Genomic DNA, 27,467 nt, shown 5'->3' with positions numbered 1-27,467 from the left:
GCCACCTGATGCAAAGAACTGACTCATTGGAAAAGACCCTGATGCTGGGAAAGATTGAAGGTTGGAGAAGGGGACGACAGAGGATGAGGTGTTTGGATGGCATCACCAATTCAATGGACATGATTTTGAGTAAACTCCAGGAGTTGGTGATAGACAGGGAGACCTGGTGCGCTGCAGTCCATGGGTTGCAAAGAGTCGAACAACACTAAGTGACTGAACTGAACTGAACTGATGAGTTTTTTATGAATTTCATGGAAAACAATATTTTTTAAAGAAAGATTACATATATGAACGAGGCCTGTGACTCATGGAACTAGCAGAGTTCTACCTTTTCTTGCCTTTTACAAAGCTTTCATGCTTAATACCATTTCAATCACAGTATCTTCTTCACCTATCCTAAATAAAACAAAATTTAATTTTCTATACATAGCATTTCCATAACTCCAGGTTATCTAGACAAAGTATATAATAAAACATAAGACAGCTCCTTCTTTATTGATTTTGGTGAGACGATCCTCTTAACTTGTCAATTTCTACTGCTGACTGGGTTGTGTTCATCTTTCATCAAAAGACAGTTCATTTCTTTTTTCTACCTGTTCAGCATTTCCCAGCAAAATACGTGACTGCACAGTAATGATGACTGCTATCTATTGACTAAATGTGACATTTCCAGCATGTGAAACAGCCAATCCTTGATTATCTTGGTTATTGGATAAAGAGAAAGCATGAATAAATTGAATCTGCTGACCATTCCAAATTGCAATTTTTAACATCCTTTCCCGCAACACTGATGACAATGTGTGAAGACCTTTTGTCTTTAAACTTTCCTCTCTTTTTCTTTGAAGACTTTGAAGACTGTAGACAGAGTGAAAAATGGCAAAATTACGTAATATTTAAAATTAGACAAATAACCAGACATTGTCATATTTGCTTTATCTCATTAACATAATTCTATTAAGTAATAACTAAAGCTTACTCTTACTTCAGATGAATGCTTATGAGCTAAATAATCTTCTTCAATCACAGCAAGAATTCTCTCCAATATTATTGTAAGTAGAAAGCAGATTTTTCTTTCACTTCATGGACAAATGCCATGAGGGAAGCTCTTTCTAGCATCTCTGCAGATTGGTTTATGCACTATTCACTAAGCCCAGGGTCAAGAATAGTCCCTTCTGCCCATTTGCAATTTAAATTAAAAGCAAAGTGAAACTGATATTTTTAGTTCTCTATTTTCTGATTCCAGATATGCTGAATTCTTTAAGATTTCCATTGCTGTGTCCACTTATACATGAACAACCCAGACAAGAGTCGTCTTTTAAATAAGTAAATATCTCCTGTACATTCTTCTTTCTCTCTTCCTTCTCTCAAGCATCAGCCTTACTACCTTTTATCTTTCTAAAATAGCAACCCACAAAGGGACCCTTTTATAAACTGAACCCCAAATGTCTTCAAAGCTGACCTTTCCTTCATCCCATTCTCCTGGAATTCTGTTAACCAGGTAAGACAATTGGATGAGCTATTGTTCTCTAGGATAAGAATGGTTTAACAAGTTACCTCATGGATGACATATTTGCATTCCAACAAAAATTCTCATTACCTTAAATCAACATTTTCCACATTGTATTTTTGAAGATAAAGAAAGGCATCTTGAAGTGTAAATATCCTTGAGACAGACAATGGAGGTATTTGGGGGTTAGGAGAGTCCTGACATAGTTAATGAAAATGCTGAACCTGTTCTTTTCCTTTTTCGTAACTAAGGTGCAAAAGGTCATTCAGTAAACTAACTCTATTATTGAATATAATTCGAGACATTTGCCATTTTCACTCTCATAGAGTTTTCTTCCTCACTTTAATCTTTTATTTTCTTTCTACAGAAAGCCTCTTCTACCATCTATTGTTTCTGAATTCTTTCTTAATTTAATTACTTAAGTGCTCAGAAGAAAGCAAAAACTGTTGAGAACCAAAATCACTCTGATTTTTGAGTAGTGGAGGAGCAGAGGAAAGCCAAAGGTTCCAACTGATTTAGAAGATGTAGCAATTTCCACTAAAGGATTGTGTGTTTCAGTATAAGCAGTTAGAACAGAGGGAAACAAAGCGAGTTAATTGAGGAAAGTGATAAGGAAGGAAAGTATTTCAAGATTTCTGAAGGCTAATTTCTCTAGTTCTCTCATTTAGCAGCATAGCTCTTAAGGGTAAGTATAACCTTCCCTTCTAGCACTGGGAAGAAATGTGCAACCCCAAAGACTGACATAATTAGACAAAGTTTCTGTGGATGTGTGAATTCATGATGGTAATAATCCTCAGCTTGCACACTCACCATTTACCAGAGATTCAAGATTTGTTGACACTGCAGAAAGGTGTTCTTCTAATAAATCTCAGTAGTCCAGGAAGATTTGGTCTAGTGGTCACAGGTGGTTGCCTTGCATAGCCTCTGAAAAGAAACAGAAGGGCACTTAGCTCTATTGCACAAGTTCACACGCACCCACAAGTGACAGTATTTTGGAAATTAAAGGTGAAACTGAAAAATTCTGCAATGCACAGGATATCCCCATCAGTTTCAGGAATGTGTATAGAGAAACACATGTAAAGAATGTTTCTAACATACTGTTCTCCTCTCTTGCAGCATTCTTGTTGGAGATGTAATGCTGATATCAGGCAGGTTATTTTTACATTATACTTTAAAATCACATCTGGTAACTTACTCTCTGGGAATAGGTAAACCCATCTCTGCTAAGTGAATTTCCAAGTGGCAACTTTAAAAGAATATGAAAAACATCATGAATCAAGGAAATTCTCTTGTTTTCACACCCCACAAGTGTTTTCCCCCTGATGTTTTTCCTCTCTCATCATTGCTCCAAAGCACCAGATACACAGAGGTATAAATGAAGGCCTTTCGGTGGAGATGAAGAATTGGAGGAGCTCTGTGGTACAGGTCGAGAAAACTATCTCTACATCATCACATGCCAGTGGGTGAAAGTGTTGCCAACACTTCTTTGGGGGCCGTGGGGGAACTTGATCAGATACCTGATCAATGCCCAAGGCACACCCACGCCATGGCAGCTCACTAAACCGCTGCCTCTTGGACACTGTGCTTGGCACACACAGCCATCCTCAGCGGAGGAAACCCAGCTGTTTTTACAGATGATAGCAATCCCAGGGAAGCCTGGCTTTAGAAGAGAAGCCTAGAGAAGAGTCAATGACTCCCCACTGAGGACACCAAGATTTCCCAAAGGGCTTCCTTTTACTTAATGATAATGAAATCTGGCTCCATACAGTTTCCTCCTTGCAGACAACCTATGGTGTAAGCTGTTTTGGAAGTCTATACAAAAAGAAGAGGTGGAGGGGATAAAAATTCTAGGGAATATGATGTCTTTTCTTATGGATTATTCTCTAAGCAGTGACAGCTTACACCAACAGTTGCAAACATAAGCAGGTGACACTTCAGATTCAGGCTTTAACAGGGGCAGCAAAATCTATCAGAGAATTTGTCAGAAAATATAAGAGGGCCTGAAATAAATTATTTATTACTCTGGAATCCTGTATAAAGTCAGCCACAACAGAATAATAGTTTGGTTATGAAGACAGAAAGAGTGAAAAATTAGGAAACATTTTTTTCCCCTACCAGTAGGTTAATACAAAGCATAAATGGTATGCTTCCCTTTTCTAGGGCAGAAATGTACATAAAATAAACTCATAAATCTACATGCTATTGAGAATTTCTAGTCCTGGATGAGGCTTTCTCAATTTATCTGCCTGCTTTTCCTTCCTTCTTGCGACAGGAGTGGGTGGCAAGGGCTGGTCACATTGATAAGGGAAAGAAAATAGTTGTGCTAACTATACCTGGGCTTCCCTGGTGGCTCAGTGGTAAAGAATCCGCCTGTTAATCCAGGAGACCCAGATTCAATCCCTGGGTCAGGAAGATCTCTTGGAGAAGGAAATGGCAACCCACTCTAGTATTCTTGCCTGGAGAATCCCATGGATAGGGGAGCCTGGCAGGCTATAGTCCATGGAGGCACAAAGAGTCGGACACGACTGAGTGACTAAACAACAACTCTGCCTAGATTCTGGAGCATTGTGCACAGCTATAGTGCCTAAGAACTGCCCATACTAAGCAGGCAGGGATAGGAACATGACATGATCTTATAAACCGTGACTCTGAAGGAACAAACCTCAGTCTCGTAGCCAGTAGTAAATACGGCATTAAAAAAGAGAGAGAGAGAGACTCCAAGAAGAAGAAATAGATTGCTTGGTAGAAACAGGAGGTTATGAATTTAGTTTTCCCAGCAGACAGTGAGAATGTTATGGCCCAGGTAGGCTACCTGGGATGGAACCTCATTGCCAAGCCTGGTGGTTGTCACCCAAACACAGAAGTTCCAGTGCTCCACCGTCAGTTTTGAGTTTCTACGTAAGGGTCTCCCTCCTGGGCTCTGACCATCCACCCCACCTGGGAATTTTGGAGACTGGAAGCCTCTCTGCCTCCTAGGCAGGGTCAACTCTTTCTCCAGGCCTGGATGTTGCTCTCCTATATCAATCAGTGCATTGGCTGTGGTCTGAAGTACATGGAGAGCATGTCCCAGAATAACTACCTCATGGACCTGGCTTCCCATAAGTAAGCTTCGTGTGATTGATGGGATACACTATCATCCATTCTGGATTTAGAAAAAAAGGACCTCTGATCTACCCCACTTCAGTCATGTACCCCAATTTTCCTCTCCAGGTACTTACACAAAAGGCGTCCTACCCCCTCCCATACCAAAGGGTGTCTTCTCATTCCAGACACTTGAGATGCTGCTATGACGTTGCTGCCATGTAAACAGCTTTAGGGAATCTCCACTTCAAGATTTACAAAATACCTTTCTTAGTCTTTTTACTTTTAGGCCTTTTATGCTCACAAGCTTAAACCAAGATGAGAAAACCAAATGGAAATGCTTTCCAGAGCAAAATGAATGGGACTATTAAAATAAGAAAGGAGGCTACCTACATTCAACTGCAAAAGTTGGCTTTAGAGACTGTTATCTCCACCTTAACACCACTTGTCAACACTGAAGTTCAAATCCTAGTCTTAACTAGTGTACAGATATCCCCAAGCACCCAGGTCAAAGTCTAGTCTGCCTGTTGGCAACGCAAAGGAAGAATAAATCCCTCTAAACTCTTCCTGAGATTTCTATGGGGATTTGGGATTGATTGATCCCTCTGGTGGCTCAGACGGTAAAGCGTCTGCCTGCAATGCAGGAGACCCGGGTTCAATCCCTGGGTCAGGAAGATCCTCTGGAGAAGGAAATGGCAACCCACTCCAGCACTCTTGCCTGGAAAATCCCATGGACGGAGGAGCCTGATAGGCTACAGTCCATGGGGTCACAATGGACTGTAGTGAGTGACTTCACTCACTCACTCACTTGGGATTGATTAACAATTGCATTTTTAATTCTAAAGCAAACTAATTTTTGAAAACGGTGAAACTTTTGTCTCAGGAAAATAGGCACTTTTAAAAGTGCTGAATGCATAAGTTGGTTTTGGAAGACTCACCTTCTCCAGGACTCCCCCTAGGCCCCTGAATAACTAATCAGTCTCTACAACAAGCATTTATTTGGTCACCATCCTTTCCGAGAGCTTAGTGACATCGGAGGCATTATCAGATGAATAAAGTAATAGTCTGTTACCAAGTCTTTTGAGTTATTAGTGTTGGTGATGAACTGCTCACTGTAGGACTTGTCTAGGCTTGCCTATCGATTATTAAAATCACAGAATGTGTGATGGGCCCAAACTCTGACTACAGGTTCAACTTCTACTATTAATATGACATGGTCAAGTCACTGAAGAAATTTTGTCCGTTCATCAATAAGATGCAAAAAAGTCTATTCTCCAAAAAGATGCAGAAAAATTTTCTCCTTACTTTGTTGCTCTACAAAATAATGTGGCATTAACAATTCATATATTCATATAATTGACTGAAATAATTTATGCACATTTCTTTTTGTCCCTAAAAAGACAAAACATTTTCTTTTGTCCCTATGTCTGCATCATCTGACACCATCACAAGACCTGATAGCCACTGAAAGTGAAAGTGAAGTCGCTCAGTTGTGTCTGACTCTTTGCAACCCCGTGGACAGTAGCCCACCAGGCTCCTCCATCCAAGGGATTCTGTTAGGCCCCAAACCATTGACTTTTCAGCCCCTGCCATGCCCATTTCTGGTTGTTTGAGAGTTGCCTAGTCTGACCACCCTCCTCTCTGTCTATGGATACCAACTCCACTTCCCTCTTTCAATTTGCTAAGATTCACCTCCTCCATACTGTTTTCCCAATCCCTCAAACGAGCTTAAGGAATTAGTCATTTAGACCAATGTACACAAAATCACTATGGATGGAGACTGCAGTTGTGAAATTAAAAGGGAAGGAAAGCTATGACAAACCTAGACATTCATTGTATTCAAAAGCAGAGACATCACTTTGCAGACAATGGTCCATATGGTCAAAGCTATGGTTTTTCCCTGATGTTGGGAAAGACTGAGGGCAGGAGAAGAGAGCAGCAGAGGATGAGATGGTGGATGGCATCACTGAATCAATGGACAAGAATCTGAGAAAACTCAGGGAGATAGTGGAGGACAGAGGAGACTGGCGGTGCTACAGTTCAAGGACAGGACTTTGGCTACTGAGCAGCAACAGTAACACAAAAGAATGTCAGGGGGATCTTTTTTATGCAGATTCCTGGGCCCCACCCTTAGAGTTTCTGATTCAATAGGTCTGTGTAAGGAGGCTGAGAATTTTCATTTCTAACAAGCTCCCAAGTAATGCTGAACTCTGTTAGTCATTTTGATTAGCAATGATATAAATTGACTATTCATTATAAAACTATTGAAGAATTGGTGAGTAATTGGAGGCTGAGAGGTGCTTAGAGAAAAGGAAGATAATTGCAAGCGAGCAATAAATATTTGGAGCTAAGAGCTTAACAACAGTGAGGAATAATAAGAAAACAGTCCTATTATAAGGAATCACAGGGATAAAGAATAAACAGGAGATGTTCTGCTGTGGTTTTCCCAGTGTGAAAATTATAGATTGGCATACAGATCTGAGTATATATTATAATTCGGGAACCACAGAGAAGTCCTAACTAGTGTTCTGTTTTTTTGTTTGACTGGTGTGATCTTAGAATACCCTAATACCTCACAATGAAATGATTTTTTTCTAGATGCCAGTTGCTTAAAAAAGAAGTGGACTAGAAAACTAAAAAGAGATTCAGAAAAACTCAAATACAATAGAACCCCTGATTCAGAAATACAAACTTTGAAGCAGTTTAAAACAAAGTTAACAAATGTTAAATGTTTATACAAAGACTGCTGCTGCTACTGCTAAGTCGCTTCAGTCGAGTCCGACTCTGTGCGACCCCATAGACGGCAGCCCACCAGGCTCCGCCGTCCCCGGGATTCTCCAGGCAAGAACACTGGAGTGGTTGCCATTATTTTCACCATCTTCCATAAGGTAAATGTAAACACCAATGAGATACAGGGAAAAACAGAAGCTCACAGCAGAAAAAGAGAAATTTTTAAAAAGAAGCAAATTAAAATTAGAACTGAAAAACATAATACCTGAATTAAACAATTCACTGGATAGACTTGATAACATAATGGAAATGTTAGAAGAGTTAGTGTACTCACAGGTAAACCAATATAAACTACCCAGTTTATCCAAATTACCCAAGAATAAAGGGGGAAAAAAAGGTTTAAAAAAATAAACAAAAACCTTAGGCATCGTTGAGAAAATATATAACATTTGTGTTTCTAGAGTCCCAATTAGAAAAGAGAAAATAATTGGTGCAGGAAAAAAAAAAAATCAAATCAATAATGACTAAAAACTTCCTAAATATAGTGAAAGACATATGTTTACAGATTCAAGAAGCCTAGCAAATCCCAAAATTTGATTTAAGGTCATAGAAAATCATTCCCAGACACATCAAATTCAAGCTTCTGAAAACCAAAGATAAAGGAAAAGTTTGAAAGCAACCAGAGAAGGGAAAAAATGACACATTACATGATGGGGAAACTATTTGAAGGATGGCTTATTTCTCATCTAGACACTCTGGAGATCAGAAGAAAGTAAAACAAGATTTTATAGTCTGAATGAAAAGAACTGTCATTCTTGAAAATATCCTCAGGAATGAAGGCAAAGTTAGGCCTTCTTAGATGAAAGTAAACTAATAATTCTTCACCAGCAAACATGTTTTTAAAAGAATGATGAACAAAGTTTTTCAGACTGAAGAGAAGTGATAACAGAAGGGACCCTGGAACTTCAGGAATGAAATAAAGCATCTAAATGGTAAATATTTTGCAAAATAGAGTATTTTTCCACTCTTTAAGTGTTTAAATATGTATTTCTGTTCAAAGTAAAAATTATAACAATGTTTGGTGGGTTTTTTAATGTATGTGGATATAATATATATAAAACGTATAATATAAAGAAAGGAGGTTAAAAGAATCTATGTGTTTGTAAGTCTTCTATGTTTCACTTGCAATGGTAAAATATTAATTCTAAGTAGACTTTGAAAAGTTAGGTATATATATTATGATTTCTTGAATAATAGCTAATAAATTACAAAGTGATATAGTCAAAAGACCAACCTACACATTGAAATGGAATAGTGAAAAATATTCATGTAAGCATAAAGAAATCAGGAAGAGCAGAAGAGAGGAAAATAGAATGGACAAATAGAAAACATAGAACAGATTTAAATTCAACTGTATCAGTAAATACATTAAATGCAAATGATTCAAACACCAATTAAAATACATAGATTGTTGATCTATGACAGTACAACCCTATGCTACTGAACCTTTACAATAGATTTTTATTTATATAAGAACAGTCTCTCTAACATGCTGTTCTTCTTCAAAATGGGCATAACTTTCATTGTACTTTTGTTATTTTATATATATTGATATATTTTAGAATTGAGTTATCATATACACTTCAGAGAATTTTAATTGAGAGTGTGTTGAGTTTATAGATTAATTTGGGAAGGAATGTCTTTATAATATAGTGTTTCTTGAAATTCCTTTTTCTCACTTGTTGAGGTCTTTATAATTGTCTTTAAATAAAGTTTTGTAAGTTTATTTATAAATCTCTATCTCAATTTTTTTATCATTATTTATTTATTGGCGTTAGTAGTGAAGAACCAGCCTGCCAATGCAGGAGACACCTAAGACATGAGGGTTCAATCCCTGGGTCAGGGAGATCCCCTGGAGAAGGGCATGGCAACTCACTCTAGTATTCTTGCCTGGAGAATCTCATGCATAGAGGAGGCTGATGGGCTACGGTCCATAGGTTGCAAAGATTAGGAAAGGATTGAAGCAACTTAGGCTTACAGCACACAGTCTTAGTGGCAGCACACAGGATCCTTAACTGTGGAACACGGACTCTCTAGTTGTGGTGTGCAGGCTCCAGAACGCCTGGGTTCGGTGGTTGCCATGCCAGCCTACTTGCTCCATGGCATGTGGGATCTTAGTTCTCTGACCAGGGATCAAACCTGAGTCCCCTGTATTGCAAGGCAGATTCTTAACCACTGGATCTCCAGGAAAGCCTCACTAGCCCAAATTTTATTAGCTTTTGTTCTTAAGTTTCTTGGGGGTTTGTAGTTACATAAATTTTTTTAAATTAAAATTTTCCTACTTGTCACTAATAAAGAAAGCAGTGGTTTCTTGTATCTTGATATTACATCCTACAACCTTGTGGTACTCTGTAATTTTAACTTCACTAATTTGTCAGTAGATCCTCATGGGTTTTGCATGTGTCTCATCTATGAATACTTGCAGTTCTATTTCTTTCTTTCTTTTGTTTATAACTTGTTCTTCTTGGCTTACTAGGATAACTATGTTCTCTAAATAATATTAAAAGGAGCATCAGCAGCAGGTATCCTTGTCTGATCGCTGAATTTAAAGGAAAACATTTCTTATATTTTACAATTAACTAACATGCTATTAATATTTGATACCCTCTATCAAGAGAGGAACTTTACCATACTTGTTATTAATTTAAGCAAGGGGTAAAACAGAATTTTCATCTTCTTTGTGATGCTTCTCTCTCCACAGTCTTGTAAATAGATTGATTTTTCTCTAATAATACTAACCTTATTTGGAGGAGGAGAACAGTGCTGCCTGATGCCGTAATGAGCAATATTGCATAGGAACCTGGAATGTTAGGTCTATGAATCAAGGCAAATTGGAAGTGGTCAAACAAGAGACAGCAAGAGTCAACATCAACATTTTAGGAATCAGTGAGCCAAAATGGACTGCAACTGGAATAGGTGAATTTAACTCAGATGACCATTATACCTAGGACTGTAGGCAAGAATCCCTTAGAAGAAATGGAGTAGCCATCATAGTCAACAAGAGTCTGAAATGCAGTACTTGGATGCAATCTCAAAAATGACAGAATGATCTCTGCTTGTTTCCAAGGCAAACCACTCAGTATCACAGTAGTCCAAGTCCATGCGCCAACCAGTAATGCTGAAGAAGCTGAAGTTGAATGGTTCTATGAAGACATACAAGACCTTTTAGAACTAACACCCCAAAAAGATGACCTTTACATTATAGGGGACTGGAATGCAAGAGTAGAAGTCAAGAAACACCTGGAGTAACAGGCAAACTTGACCTTGGAGTACAAAATAAAGCAGGTCAACAGCTAACAGCTTTGCCAAGAGAATGCACTGGTCATAGCAAACACCCTCTTTCATCAACACAAGAGAAGATTCTACACATAGACATCACCAGATGGTCAATACCGAAATCAGATTGATTATATTCTTTGCAGACAAAGAGCAAAAACAAGACCAGGAGCTGACTGGCTCAGACCATGAATTCCTTATTGCCAAATTCAGACTTAAATTGAAGAAAATAGGGAAAACCGCTAGACCATTCAGGTATGATCTACATCAAATCTCTTACAATTATACAGTGGAAGTGACAAATAGATCAAGGGATTAAATCTGATACACAGAGTGCCTGAACAACTATGCATGGAGATTTATGACATTGTACAGGAGGCAGTGATCAAGACCATTCCCATGGAAAAGAAATGCAAAAAGGCAAAACGGTTGTCTGACAAGGCCTTACAGATAGCTGAGAAAAGAGGAGAAGTGAAAAGCAAAGGAGAAAAGGAAAGATATACCCATTTGAATCAGAGTTCCAAAGAATACCAAGGAGAGGTAAGAAAGACTTCCTCAGTGATCAATGCAAAGAAATAGAGGAAAACAATAGAATGGGAAAGACTAGAGATCTCTTCAAGAAAATTAGAGATACCAAGGGAATATTTCATGCAAAGATGGGCACCATAAAGGACAGAAATGGTAGGGACCTAACAGAAGCAGAAGATATTAAGAGGAGGTGGCAAGAATACACAGAAGAACTATTCAAAAAAATCTTTATCACCCAGATAAAAATGATGGTGATCACTCATCTAGAGCCAGACATCCTGAATGTGAAGTTAAGTGGACCTTAGGAAGCATCATTGCGAACAAAGCTAGTGGAGGATATAATTCCAGCTGGGCTATTTCAAATCCTAAAAGATTGTTCTGTGAAAGCGCTGCACTAATAGTCCATCCTAAAGGAGATCAGTCCTGGGTGTTCACTGGTAGGACTGATGTTGAAACTGAAACTCCAATTCTTTGGCCATCTGATAAGAAGAGTTGACTCATTTGAAAAGACCCTGATGTTGGGAAAGATTGAGGGCAGGAGAAGGGGACGACAGAGGATGAGATAGTTGGATGGCATCAATGACTCAATGGACATGAGTTTGGGTGGACTCCGGCAGTTGGTGATGGACAGGGAGGCCTGGTATGCTGGGGTTCATGGGGTTGCAAAGGGTCAGACATGACTGAGTGACTGAACTGAACTGAATATGCCAGTAAATGTGGAAAGCTCAGCAGTGGCAACAGGATTGGGAAAGGTCAGTTTTCATCTCAATCACAAAGAAAGGCAATGCCAAAGAATGTTCAAACTACAGCACAATTGCACTCATCAACCATGCTAGCAAAGTAATGATCTAAATTCTCCAAGCCAGGCCTCAACAGTACGTGAACTGTGAAATTCCAGATGTTCAAGTTGGATTTAGAAAAGACAGATGAACCAGAGATTAAATTGCCAACATACACTGGACCATCGAAAAAACAAGAGAGTTCCAGAAAAACATCTACTTCTGTTTTATTGACTATGCCAAAGCCTTTGACTGTGTGGATCACAATAAACTGTGGAAAATTCTGAAAGAGATGGGAATACCAGACCACCTCACCTGCCTCCTGAGAAATCTGTATGCAAGTCAAAAAGTAACAATTAGAACTGGACATGGAACAACAGACTGGGTCCAAATCAGGAAAGGAGTACATCAAGGCTGTATACTGTCACCCTGCTTATTTAACTTATATGCAGAGTACATCATGTGAAATGCCCGGCTGGATGAAGCACAAGTTGGAATCAAGATTGCCGGGAGAAATATCAATAACCTCAGATATGCAGATTACACCACCCTTATGGCAGAAAGCGAAGAAGAACTAAAAAGCCTCTTGATGAAAGTGAAAGAGAACAGTGGAAAAGATGGCTTAAAACTCAACATTCAGAAAACTAAGATCATGGCATCCAGTCCCATCACTTCATGGGAAATAGATGGGGAAACAGTGGAAACAGTGTCAGACTTTATTTTTTCGGGCTCCAAAATCACTGCAGATGGTGACTGCAGACATGAAATTAAAAGGTGCTTGCTCCTTGGGAGAAAAGCTATGACGAATCTAGATAGCATATTAAAAAGCAGAGATGTTACTTTGCCAACAAAGGTCCATCTAGTCAAAGCTATGGTTTTTCCAGTAGTCATGTATAGATGCGAGAGTTGGATTCTAAAGAAAGCTGAGTGTCAAAGAATTGATGCTTTTGAACTGTGGTGTTGGAGAAGACTCTTAAGAGTCCCTTGGACTGCAAGGAGATCCAACCAGTCAATCCTAAAGGAAATCAGTCCTGAATATTCATTGGAAAGACTGATGCTAAAGCTGAAGCTCCAATACTTTGGCCACCTGATGGGAAGAACTGACTCATTTGAAAAGACCCTGATGCTGGGAAAGATTGAAGGTAGGAGGAGAAGTGGATGACAGAGGATAAGATGGTTAGATGGCATCATCGACTTGATGGACATGAGTTTGAGTAAGCTCAGGGAGTTGGTGATGGACAGGGAAGTCTGGTGTGCTGCAGTCCATGGGGTCACAAAGAGTCGGACACAACTGAGGGACTGAACTAAAGTGATAAAATAGAATTTTCATCTTCTTTGTGATACTTCTCTCTCCACAGCCTCACAAATAGGTTGACTATTCTGTAAGATATTATCAGCCCAGAATGATAACCCTGTTTGGAGGAAGAAAACAGTGCACAGGACTCAACAGAATTAGGAGTTGGTGTAACTCAGGGCTGTATATTGTTATCTCTTTTTCAAAAGTAATTATCTAAATTGATGAAGTCATTATGTCCTATTGCTTTCAGCACAGGTTGAAAATAGTTACAGAAATACTGGCATAACACCTTACTTATTTAAAAAGCTATATGTTAATAATTATAGTTTAAAATAAAGTATAGAATTAGCCTTTAATTCTATGATTCCCAAACTTATTCTTTAAAATTATCATGGTTTTTTAAAAATACATACACACAAGGAATCCATTCCAGTCTAATTAAGTCATTCTCTCTAAGACTCTTTGCATTCTCTGATTCCCTGTCTGTCCCAATTCCTTTCTCTGCCTCAGTCTATCTTTCTGCCTCTTCCTCTCTCTGTCTCTCCTTCTCTCTTTCTCTACACAGAAAGTGTCATAAAAACTTTCATTTATACAGTGTTTTGATAATGCTGCTTTTTCTCTTTTGCCACTTCTAAAATTGCCATAAAACTCAATAGTAAAAAGATTGTTTTACTAAAAAGTGAACACTGTATGGGCTTCTCATGTGGCGCTAGTGGGAAAGAACCAGCCCGCCAATGCAGGAGACATAAGAGATGTGAATTTGATCTCTGCGTTGGGAAGATCCCTTGCAGGAGAAAATAACCCACTCCAGTATTCTTGCCTAGAAAATTCCATGGACAGAGGAGCCTGGTGGGCTACAGTCCATGGGGTCACAAAGAGTTGGACATGACTGAGGTGAATTAGCCCCCACGAACATTGTACATTTGTAATGTGTACCCATTTGCCCAGTAAGGCCAAAATAAGACAACGTATGTTACTTAGGACAAATCCACCACTAGAAAAACACACAGCTTCATTTATTTACATTAGAGTCCCAAGAAATAGGACTTGGTGGCTGGTGAAATAAGTTGTCAACGCTTCCATGAACCCATCAGCATGGTCACCTTCATGAAGATGCTACAATTCAGTTCAGTTCAGTTCAGTCGCTCAGTCGTGTCTGACTCTTCACGACCCCATGAACACCAGGATCATTTCCATCTCCTACCTTCCCCTGGCCTGTCCTGTTTTACTTGCATCTAGTGACTCATGTTTTAAGGGAAATTAAAGAAAGCTTCTATTTCCAGAAAGGGCTAAAGCTGTAAGTTTATATGAAAGATAGCATGTCAAAAGTGTTGCCAACAAAAATTAATAAATCAAAATAACAGATGGGTTAGCCAAAATGAAAAAAATTAGAACTCTTGGGTGTCACACAAAACTTATGGAATGTCTGAAATTTTCTTATCCCCTCCTTTTTAAATTTTGGTTTCCTGCAGGATATCTCTCTGGCTTTTCAGCATTCTCATAATTTCCTTTGTCAACTTCCAGATTTCTTTGTAAAATATATCTGATGACTTTCAATGAGGACTTCACAGAAACAAAGCAACATTCAGATTCAAAAATGTTTTAAAATCATGAGAATTTGAGACACCATAGGAAAGAAAGTTGAAGAACTGTGAGCCACAAGTAATACCAGCAAAAAAGCAGAGATGAGGAACTGTATTTATAAATTAAGTAAGTTTAAATGCAACATGAAGACAGGACTAGAACTAAACTGGGTCTGTAGGAGTCAATCAGCTAAAGAATATGTTGTTTTTCTGAACAGACAAAAAGACGAAGATTTTGCTTTGGTCTTTGATTTGTTTTCATTCTGGCAGTTAACATCTATTTTCTCTCAGTACAAGACAAATACTATAAAAAAATGGCTTTTGATTATGCAAGAGTAGGTTGCTTGTTTACCTTTTCAGGTCAAAGTTAGGGAAAAGAATTGCTGCTTCATTAGATATCAGACAGCTCCATACAAAGGGACTTTTAAAAGAGGAAAACCAAAGATGTAAGGAAATAAGAAGATTGGTTAGGTTAAAAAAAAATAAAGTTTGGCTTGACATTTCCCAACAGTGGTTTGAAAAAAAAAAAAATTAAACAAATCCATTTGAAGCAGGTATGGCAAAAAGCGAAAAGATATGAATGACCTTAGTTTTAACTCTAACCTCTCTGACCCTATCAAAGCCTAACGAGGTCAGGTGACTTTCTCGGGATCATACGGAAGATTGCAGTCTTCATCAACTCAGTCTGGTTCTCTTTCTGTTGCATTATATGCCTAACAATTGTTCTTCAAAATATCATTAAGGTAGATACTATTTCTGTCCTCAGTCATCAGTATGGGCTATTGGATTCTTTATCATTAATAGAAGTTAGCTAACAATTATATGGAAAATTCTGAATTCACTTTTATAAAGTGTGTGTGTGTGCTGTGCTCAGTCGTGTCTGACTCCATGGACTGTAGCCTTTCAGGCTTCTTTGTCCATGGAATTTTCCAGGCAAAAATACTGGAGTGGGTTGCCATTTCCTACTCCAGGGGATCTTCTCGACCCAGAGATAGAACCTGCGTCTTTTGCATCTCTTGCATTGGCAGGCAGATTCTTTACCACTCTGCCATCTGGGAAGCTCTTATAAAGTATGTCAGAAACATTAAATATCTGGAATTATATTACTTGGAGATATGAATAAAAATAGTTATACAATGTCATGAATGATAATCAAGGCCCTTACCATTTTGTGGACCATAAATAAACCAGAAAAATTTGGAAATTGCTGATCTAAAAGAAATGACTAGTGATGTCTTTTAAAATACATTTTTAACATTCTTAAGTACCTTTTAAAATTTGTCAAATATTTCTGAAGTAAAACCATCAAGTTCTCAAACAAAGTGAAGATCATATCTCAAGCCTAAGTAAATGTTCAGTCATTCTGTCAGGAGCAAATCATAAAGAAAACCTATAAAGAAAATACCAGATTGGTTAAATATGTTCCATATTGTTGGTTTACTCTCTGAAACACTGTTCATGATTCCTACCAGTCCTTACTGCCTACATATTTCTTTTTAATTTTTCCTTTTTATGTTTCCCAAGTTCACAATTCACACAAAGTACCCACTGAAGCAGATGGAAAAATGATATGCATAGTTCAGCGTTCTTTGGGGATTCAGATTGTTTTTTATGATTAAAGCCTTGATTACTCAAAGCACATAGAAGAGTTTGAAACTTGACATCAGGAATACGGGTGGGCCAGTTTGAAAAGTGATAAGGGAGCCTTGTAGGGTAAGTGTAGTGTGAGTCCTCAATCCTGGAACTCAGGCCAGAAAAAAGCCAGACAGCACTAGACACAGAGGTAGGGGGAGGAAAAAAAAACAAAAGACACTTGGAAAAGATGCGCAAGGTTGTGGTTTCCTGATAAATGAAGATGACATAGTACCACAAGGCTTGCTTCATTATATTATTGTGAAACTTGGACTCAAATAGAATGAGGCAAATTCACAAGTTAAAGTGTTTTTAAAGTGGCTTAATAATAATCACTTTGAGAAGAACAGAATACCCTTTCAGCAGTGTGACTGGAACTTTGATCAACGAACAGCTAGTCTTTTGTGAACAAATCCAAGAAGGACCACGTGGGGGTGGGCTTGGAGTGTACTTAATCCTAGGAAGATGCCTTTCTTTTTAATTATGATAGCTGGTGGTAGTGTTACGTGATCCAGTGTTTTTCAGGGATTCTGTAGGAAACTTGCCTTCAGTAAAGGATTTATAAAGGTTATAGGAGATAAGGCAAAGCTATTTGATCTCTTTTAAAAAATTAAAGGTATTAAATTTTTTAGATCTCCCCCATTTTCTTTCCTCATTCAAGAATCAGCTGCCAAAAGTACCAAACTCCACCTGGGCATACTGCCAACTGAAATAGAACTTTTTTTTTTCCTCCATTTTCGGCTTCTGGATTACTTGATGACCTGATTATGTATCATTTCACGCTGGATGATTTCGATACATGATTGGCTAAAAAGCTGGAATTTCTGTGTTGTGGGAATGAGAGATAGAGGAAGAGAGGGAGGGAGGCCACAGCCCATCTTGTGGTTGGTGAGTTTCCCCACCTTTCCTTATGCTGTCTGTAAATTTCATGCAAATGTAAGCTCATCCTACATTTGTCATTGGATGAGACTGTGGTGGGGTGGAGGGTCTTGACCACAGTTTGTGAACCATTCATCTACCACAGCGTCACATGTCTTCAAATGATTCTATCAGGGCCACCTGCTGGGCTGAGGTACCAGCTCTTCCTCTGAATTCCTAACCCATTTCTTTAGCAAAAAAGTGCTGTTTCTAGAACTATTCCAACAATTATTCATGCATTTAACCATGTATTTAAAACATTAATTTTTTTTTTTTTTTAGCACCTGCAATGTGTAAGGCCCTATTCTGGCACTAGGAATGCAGCGTTCAACAAAATAAGTCACTTATTTCACAGTGTTTACGTTCAGGTCAGAACAGTTCATTTTGAGAATAGAACATTTCATAAAATGGTAACATAGTTAATGAAAGTGTTCTGGCCCAAGGTTGGGATGCCAGCCTAGAATGAGTTTCTTGTATGGTTAGGAGTTAATGCTCATTAAGCACTTAACATGTGCCAGGCATTATGAATAGTACATTCGCTTTTTCATTGTCTGGAGAGCTAAACTGGATACTTTCTACAGTACCCATTAAAATTCAGATTACTTGGTTGATCACTTTATGATTGACTTTCCTTTCATTTTTGCCTAAAATTTAAGATGTGGCAAAAAGACGTCTATATTCAAGAAGTCTCTTGAAATGACTTGAATTTGGGGGGTGGAGGAGAGAACTTTCTAATAAATTATGTAGTATAATAGAATGAAGAACTAAAGATCCTCTTGTTGAAAGTGAAAGACGAGAGTGAAAAAGTTGGCTTAAAACTCAACATTCAGAAAACTAAGGTCATGGCATCCAGACCCATCAGTTCATGGCAAATAGATAGGGAAACAGTGGAAACAGTGAGAGACTATTTTGAGGGGCTCCAAAATCACTGCAGATGGTGACTGCAGACATGAAATTAAAAGATGCTTGCTCCTTGGGAGAAAAGCTATGACCAATCTAGACAACATATTAAAAAGCAAAGACATTACTTTGCCAACAAAGGTCCATCTAGTCAAAGCTATGGTTTTTCCAGTAGTCATGTATAGATGTGAGATTTGGATTCTAAAGAAAGCTGAGTGTCAAAGAATTGATGCTTTTGAACTGTGGTGTTGGAGAAGACTCTTGAGAGTCCCTTGGACTGCAAGGAGATCCAACCAGTCAATCCTAAAGGAATTCAGTCCTGAATATTCATTGGAAGGACTGATGCTAAAGCTGAAGCTCCAATACTTTGGCCACCTGATGGGAAGAACTAACTCATTTGAAAAGACCCTGATGCTGGGAAAGACTGAAGGCAGGAGGAGAAGGGGATAACAGAGGATGAGATAGTTAGATGGCATCATCGACTCGATGGACATGAGTTTGAGTAAGCTCTAGGAATTGATGATGGACAGCGAGGCCTGGCGTGCTGCAGTCCATGGGGTCACAAAGAGTCGGACAAGACTGAGCGACTGAACTCAGCTGAACTGATAATAGAAAGATCTACCCCTATGTTCAAGTCCCACTTCTTCCACTAAACTTTCTGAGCTTCTGTAAGCTGGAGGCAACTCACTCCTCTCAGCATTATTGTGAAGATTAACTTTATTTAGCAAATATTTATGGCATATTTACTGTGTGCTAAGTACTGTCCTTTCTACTGAGGACATAGTAAGTAACATTAAGTCACTGCCCCTATGAGGTGCTTTAGCTCCTTGCATCTTTCCTTTGTCTTCTATTTTTGGAGGAGGTCATTTGGTCACTTGTGGTAGAACACAGGGTCTAGTTTTGAGTGAAACCCACTGGCCTTCTCCAGGTGACCCTGACCGTGTGAGACTTAAATAGGTAGAGCCAGTTCTGAGCCAGATCTGTGACCTGTCAGGAAGGGAAAAGAGATGAGTATTTAGAATCCAGCCAAACCTGTTCCAGGAGTGGCAGTCACTGGGAAGGGTTTCCAGATCTGGCCGAATGGCCAAAACCTGTTGAACACAAGGTGAAATCTATTTGCAAATCTTAAGCAATGTGGTTTTAAAGGGTTTAAAAGCCCTGAATACTTAAAATGAGTAGACTCTCCTTTGCCTCCCTCCGTTATTCCTTCTCAGCACAATGACAATATTGTTCTAACCACTATACGTACTTCAATATCCTACTTATCTTTAAGAAGATCTTAAGCATAAGAAAAAGTTCATTCCTGGGGTGAATTAACTATATTTTCTTTGAACTAGGGCTATATAAATGTTGAAAAATATTAATGAATAAAACATAAATATAGTTCAAATTTTCTTTTCTATGATTAGAGAAACTTACCCACACTAAACTCTGTAAAACATACTGAAGAGATGACAATAGGAATGATGCAGTTCATAGAACTCAATGCCTTCTTAAATTAATGAACACAAGATATGTGAGGTCTTTTTTCCCCCTCTTATCTTTCAAGTTCTTTATTTACACTTCACAAGCTCCATATTAGTGGAGTTTAGTGCTCTTGAAAAAGGATTTGCTGAATTCTCTGCAATTGTTTAATATGCCTAGAAGCATCAGATCAGATCAGATCAGTCTCTCAGTCGTGTCTGACTCTTTGCGACCCCATGAATCACAGCATGCCAGGCCTCCCTGTCCATCACCAACTCCCGGAGTTCACGCAGACTCACGTCCATCGAGTCAGTGATGCCATCCAGCCATCTCATCCTCTGTCGTCCCCTTCTCCTCCTGCCCCCAATCCCTCCCAGCATCAGAGTCTTTTCCAATGAGTCAACTCTTCGCATGAGGTGGCCAAAGTACTGGAGTTTCAGCTTCAGCATCATTCCCTCCAAAGAAATCCCAGGGCTGATGTCCTTCAGAATGGACTGGTTGGATCTCCTTGCAGTCCAAGGGACTCTCAAGAGTCTTCTCTAACACCACAGTTCAAAAGCATCAATTCTTCGGCACTCAGCCTTCTTCACAGTCCAACTCTCACATCCATACATGACAACAGGAAAAACCATAGCCTTGACTAGATGGACCTTTGTTGGCAAAGTAATGTCTCGGCTTTTGAATATGCTATCTAAGTTGGTCATAACTTTCCTTCCAAGGAGTAAGCGTCTTTTAATTTCATGGCTGCAGTCACTATCTGCAGTGATTTTGGAACCCCCAAAAATAAAGTCTGCCACTATTTCCACTGTTTCCCCATCTATTTCCCATGAAGTGATGGGACTGGATGCCATGATCTTCGTTTTCTGAATGTTGAGCATAAGCATGTTAAAAATTAAGTTTAATAAAAGAAGAGAGAGAGAGAACTGGGCTCAGTTAGATCACCTCTAATCCTTCCTGAAGTTAATCTATTGATTATCTGTTCTTCTATCTCTGAAAGACAATGGCCATTTCTAAGAGAACTTGGAGATGCTGCAGACACAATAGGAAACTGGCAAAAGGTGGCAATGTGGATGACCTGACCTTATTATGAAGCAACTAATTTGAGTACATAGAAGTCAAACAACTGCGGATAGTTTCCTGATTGTTGACTTTTACTCATTTTTATATCCGTGCTGGAGATGAGTGTAATTTAGAAATTGGATGGACTTTGAACTGTGTTTTTCACCTTTTAGGCTAAGAATTGAACATGACAATTAGGGGTGGAAGGGCTCATGAATGATTTTGAGGTCTGAGTTGAGTTTTGCTTTCCTTTATTTTATTTTAATTTTCAAGTGATTGAGGGAAAGGGAATCAGTTGTGTTTTTTATTTGTTCAAGTTTCAAAGCACTGTTTCAGGAAAAGAGTCTTTGTTTTACATCATGTTCTGGGACTTTTTCAACAGAGATGAATCAAAAGGACCCAGAGAAATGTGAATTGACTTTTTTTTTTTTTTTTAGGGAAACAGATAAGAATCTGATATCAAATGTTTTTGTCCAGAGTTCCATGTTGAGGATAAGTTGAGCTGCTTCTAGAATTCCTGGGAAATAATTATGACCAGATTTGTTTTTGTAGTATTCACATGACATCCTATTTCCCCACCACTCATCCACTCTTTCAGCCTTTCCATCTCATGGACGTCTTTTTTTCCCCCAAGAATAACCACATATTAAAAAAACAGATTCAAATCAGGAACATCAGAATAGTCAAAGCAGTCCTTTCTGAAAGCAAAATCCTATATCATTCTACTTCAACCCTGAATGAAGGATGTTTTTCTTATGTTGAGCTCTGGAGGATACATATTCTCAGACACTGAGCCAAAAACAATAGATTCGCCTTTCTTTCTATGGAACTTACACTATAGCCTAAGCTGCCCAAACAAACTCTGAACCATAATCCTGTTGGCCTCTTAGACAGAGATGGTGGAAAGCAAGGTTTTGTCCCTCCAACTTGAGGATTTTTTTATTTTCCCTTGTGGGTCTTAAAATTAATACGAGCAATATGAAAACACATTGACAGTTTAGTACAGCAATCAAAACTATTATATAGTAACAATAGAAAAGAACTCATCATTCATAATCGTTTCCATTTTTCAAGTTGAAAATTTCAGAGTTTGAAAAAAATTGCATCAGTTTTTTCCTATAGTCCAAAATATCCTTCCTTGAACAATAAGAACTATTGTATACCACTAAATTAACAGTAATCAGAAAAATCATTTGTTTCAGATAAACATCAGACTATGTAATTTCAAATATTTCCACGAATGCAATGATTAAAAAGATAATTTTGTCTTTCTAAGGCAATGACTATCAGAATAAGAGGTGGCAATTCAGACAAACCCCATTTTTCAAACCTCCATTTCTGTCCCCCCTACCTTCATTTAGCGAAGTCCTTTAGTCTTGTTTTACAAAAAAAGGATAACATAGCATAACAGATAAAAGTGGGGACTTTCTAGATTTACACTTCTTCCTAAGCTCTAATTCTTAACACTTAGGCACTCCTGGGCCAATTACTTATCTTCCTGGTTCCTCTGTTTTTTTAATTGTGGAATGGAGCAAGTTGTGTCTGCTTTATAGAATTATTATGGGAATTATAAGTCTTTAGAACAGTACCTGCAACATGGCAAAGGATGATTATTTAAACTTCCCAATTCACTTTGTAACCTCTATGCCTAAAATGAAAATCCAGGAATAGTTTAAGAAATGTCTAAAATAGAACGTTCTCAACCTCAGTATTGTTGCCATTAGGGCTGAATAACTCTTTGTTGTGGGGGACTGTTCTATGCATTGAAGGAATATTTAGCAATATCCCTGGCCCCTAACCACTACATGCTGGTAGCCCCCTCCCCTAGTCATGACAAGCACGACAGGCTCCAGACAGACGTGGTTAAATTTCCCATGGCGGAGGAAGGGACAGCTGTACAATCCCTTCCGTGAAAATGGGCACTCTAGAACACTCCACAGTATAAAAAGTGCATATCTCCAGTAGATATTCTCTGTCAATGTAATTGTCTAAATGATTGCCCAAAGATTCAAATCAGCATCTATTTTCTCTTTAAAATTTAATTTTGAATAGGATAATTTAGTTACCTTTTATTTAAAAAAAAAAAAAAAAAAACTTGAAATAAGGGGGAAAAAAGGAAGGAAGGACGGAAAGAGGAAGATGCTTTATTATACAATAAGAATTCTTTATCATTTGAAGTCCAGTTTCTGCCTGTAGGCTACAACACTTTCAGCTTCTAGTAAATGAAACTTTCTCTAAAAAATGTTTTATTTAAAAGAGTAAAGAAAATATCATTAAATGGTTAAAGATCTGGGAAATTGCATTACATATTACATATTAACATTAAAAACCAACTACTCCTCTCAATGCTCATCTCCAAAATGAATTTTGTTGGGGGAAAGAAAGAAAAAAGGGAACTGGAACAAACTTGTTTATTTTTTCATGAAAATTGACTTTATATCCTGCTCTTTCTTAGACAGAACCTTCATTATTACCTTAGTCTTATTCCTTTTTAGACAAAAATCTTACATTTGCTTCTGCTGCTGCTGCTGCAATGATTTCAACCAACCTCACTAGGACTCAGATTCACGTCAAGCTAACTCAGCAGTGTAACTTTTGGAGACTGAGTAGGAGGAAGACTTCATTCTATTCAGCAAAATAAAACTCTAATCCCAAAATAAGACCATTAAGTCCTTGAGACAGATATAAAATGCATATGCAAATTTAATCTAAATAAAATGATCCACTCCAAAGTCAGTGTTGCATTCAAAAAACATTAGCCTAACATCTACAAGTCACTGAAAAAGTGAATTTTCCCTGGAAGTTATGTTCACATCGCACTACAGACCTCTTTACAATCAGTTTTGTCCATTTACTCACAAGCATTGCTACCCACAATGCAGCAATGGCTTCCGGGAATTTCTCCCCTCTCTCTGAATCCCCCCTAGAACTCTGCCTATAACTCAGCCAGTGTAACTTCTCTTATTTCACTCATCCTTTCCACTTTCCCCATGTGTTTGTTTTCTTTGCACTGTAGTTCTCTGTCTTTTCCATGTCTATTTAGGTGTAAATTCCTAACTTTAAGAAGCACGATGCTGGATGCTTGGGGCTGGTGCGCTGGGAAGGCCCAGGGGGATGGTATGGGGAGGTTGGGAGGGAAAAAAAGAAAAAAGAAAAAAAAAAAAAAAAAATTAAAAAAATAAATAAATAAATAAAAAAAAAAGAAGCCATCAAGAAGGGAAAGACAGAATTTCCACCATTTAGAGCAAAGGGAAGGAGCTGTGAATACTCATGAAACTAGATATATCATCAATATGTATGTGTATTACCCATCCTTATTACAAATTAAAGTGAGGGAGTTATCTGAATTATAGAATAATTAAATATGGAACTAGGCCTAGAGTAGGATACTAGATTGTGAAACTTGTATTAAAAATGAAGATAGTTTTTGTGAACTTTGCAGGAGATGGCTTGGCTCAATTATGTTCCATCCATACTTTTATGACTGCACCAATAGCAAGTAAGAGGAAGGCAAGAATCAGTGCAGCTGACTTTGTTCAGTGCTTTGTCCCCCGTCTGCTTTGAAAGCATCAGGAAGATGCCAACCTCTACTTGATATTATTGTTATAGTGGCTTTCAACAATCACATAAGTGGCTAAAAGTCTTGAAGAATTACAGATAAATGGTTCACAACCTTTTAGTTTTCAATGTGTTCTCCATATATGCTTTGTGCTCTGAAATATTTGTCTTAAAAAAATAACTGCTTTACCCACTGGACACCTTCTATTAATAGAATGGCCAAAGTCTGGGACACTGGTTTTTATGGGAACGAAATTTTGCCCCACATGAATCTCTTTGGCATGAAGATTAACTTAGGCTGATTATTTTTAAGAAACAAAAGACTCAGGAAGTTTTTCTTTTTACCACCCCCTTAGCTACCCAAAGAATATAGACAGAGGACCTGTTCCAGGAAGGGAGCTATCACTGTAGATAACCATAGTAAGAACTAATTGTGGTAGACAGGGAGGAGACTAGCAAAATCTGTTAAAATTCCCCTGGTGTCGCATTGTCTCTACATGGCCAGCAAACATTTATTTACCAAACACTACCTTTTCTGTCTCTATGTCAATTGCCTTTTTCCCCTTTGAAGTCCCCTCCAACCGCATCCATGACAACCCCCAACAGCTACCCCCAGCATCCTTTTCTGTCTTTAGCTGAAGATGGTATTCAAGGTGAGGACTTTGGCTATTTAAATAAGTTACTCAGTTTTCCTGGGTCCCTCTCTCATGTATACATGGTATTAAACTTTTGTTTGATTTTCTCCTATTCATCTGTCTCATGTCAATTTTTTTATAGAAATGTAGTCGATTCAGAATGTTGTGTTAATTTCTGCCATGCAGCAAAATGATTCAGTTAAATATAAATATATATATATATTCTTAAAAATATTCTTTTCCATTATGGTTTATTGTAGGATACTGTACATAGTTCTCTGTGATATAGAGTATCATGTCAATTTAATTCTTAGAAGTGGAGACTTCCCTGGTTGTCCAATGACTAAGACTTCGCACTCCCAATCCTTTTAACTGGTAAGACAACTTCACATTTTAAAAGTTACCTGCTGGTTCAAAGCAGCTACTGGAGCTCCAGGCGCATTGCCTGCCTTCCGTACAGAAAAGCAAAGAAGAGCAAGTAAGGTGCATGCTCTCCCCTTTAAGGACCCTTTTCATAAGCTGAATATGACTCTTCCATAGATACCTCACTAGCTAGATGGGTTAGTGCTTAGTAGCTAGAAGGGACGCTATCAATACACTCTTTATTCAGGATAGCTGTATATTTAGCTAAATATCAAGGGTTCCATCACTGATACAGCAAAAAGGAACCACAGAATAACAAGTAGAGTATCTACCTATTACTCTTTCAAGCAAATAAAGAGAAATAAAAGAAATTCTACTCAAAGATTCATTTGGCTTTAAAATGCATTTCTCCCTCACTGAAAGATTAAGGATTAACAGTTCCAGCATTCGGTGGTAGAGTGAAGAATCAGAATCACCAAACCTACTCTGTACACAGGGATCAGCACTCTCATGCCTCAAGCACACAGGCACAGTCTATAAACAAGCTTGCCTCATCAGATAGCTAAAAGTCTCAAACATGCACTAATTACAGGGGAGTGCAGAGAGATGGACAGATTAACCTGATTAATCAACTAAAAGGGTCAGACCACTGTTTCTCTAGAAACATAAATTTATTTTTGGAGAAATCAGATTTTTTAACAAGCAAAGTAATAACATCTCCATTCACTTTTCTAATAGAGAACATGAATTTATCTGTTACACCAATTTCTCAAATATTCAAAAAGAATAAAGTGGTTCATATGAGAATCCATAAAATCTTCAGAAAACCAATCAAAAATACAGTATTACTACTGTCTTAGGTGAAAATTAATGTTGTTGCTTATTTGCTAACTCATGTCTTACTCTTTCGACCCAGGAGACTGCAGCATGACAGGCTTCCTTTTCCTTCACTATCTCCTGGAGTTTTCTCAAACTCATGTCCATTGAGTTGGTAATGCCATCCAATCATCTTATCCACAATATTAAATATCCAGAAAAGATACATTCATATAGGAAAAAAGCAGATTATAGGCTGCCATAAGGAGAGAGTAGAGGAAAGGAACAGGGAGTGAATGGTTAATGGTTATGGATTTTTTTTTTTAGAGCAATGAAAATATTTTGGAACTAGATAGAGGTGATGGTTATACAACATTCTGAATATACTAAATGCCACTGAATTGTATACCTTAAAATGCTTAATTCTGTTATGTGAATTTTGTGCATGCGTGCATGCTTAGTGGCTTCAGTTCAGTTAAGTTCAGTCGCTCAGTCGTGTCTGACTCTTCGTGACCCCATGAACCGCAGCACGCCAGACCTCTCTGTCCATCACCAACTCCCGGAGTTCACTCAAACTCATGTCCATAGCGTCGGTGATGCCACCCAGCCATCTCATCCTCTGTCGTCCCCTTCTGCTCCTGCCCCCAATCCCTCCCAGCATCAGAGTTTTTTCCAATGAGTCAACTCTTCGCATGAAGTGGCCAAAGTATTGGAGTTTCAGCTCCAGTCTTTCCAAAGAACACCCAGGACTGATCTCCTTTAGAATGGACTGATTGGATCTCTTTGCAGTCTAAGGGACTCTCAAGAGTCTTCTCCAACACCACAGTTCAAAAGCATCAATTCTTCGGTGCTCAGCTTTCTTCACAGTCTAACTCTCACATCCATACATGACTCTTGGAAAAACCATAGCCTTGACTAGACGGACCTTTGTTGGCAAAATAATGTCTCTGCTCTTGAATATGCTATCTAGGTTTGTCATAACTTTCCTTCCAAGGAGTAAGAGTCTTTTAATTTCATGGCTGCAGTCACCATCTGCAGTGATTTTGCAACCCCCAAAAATAAAGTCTGACACTGTTTCCACTGTTTCTCCATCTATTTCCCATGAAGTGATGGGACCAGATGCCATGATCTTCGTTTTCTGAATGTTAAGCTTTAAGCCAACTTTTTCACTCCCCTCTTTCACTTTCATCAAGAGGCTTCTGGTTCCTCTTCACTTTCTGCCATAAGGGTGTGGTCATCTGCATATCTGAGGTTATTGATATTTCTCCCAGCAATTTTGAC

General features: G+C 38.4%; 1 long non-coding RNA gene across 1 annotated transcript in view; it reads right to left on the bottom strand.

The window, feature by feature from the left end:
* Nucleotides 1-1,342: 1,342 nt before the first annotated feature.
* LOC147377890 (uncharacterized) overlaps nucleotides 1,343-27,467 on the bottom strand; it is a 110,427-nt gene continuing 84,302 nt past the window's right edge. The window contains exon 3 of the long non-coding RNA XR_015142367.1: nucleotides 1,343-2,431. This is a non-coding gene — a long non-coding RNA (uncharacterized LOC147377890). The remainder of the gene's footprint in view (nucleotides 2,432-27,467) is intronic.

Source organism: Bos grunniens, chromosome 2, assembly GCF_055505025.1.
Source record: "Bos grunniens cultivar Pamir isolate PY7600 chromosome 2, Bosgru_T2T1.0, whole genome shotgun sequence".
Classification (NCBI taxonomy): domain Eukaryota; kingdom Metazoa; phylum Chordata; class Mammalia; order Artiodactyla; family Bovidae; genus Bos; species Bos grunniens.
Note: the sequence above shows the minus strand (reverse complement) of the source record. Positions and strands in the feature narration are given on the sequence as shown.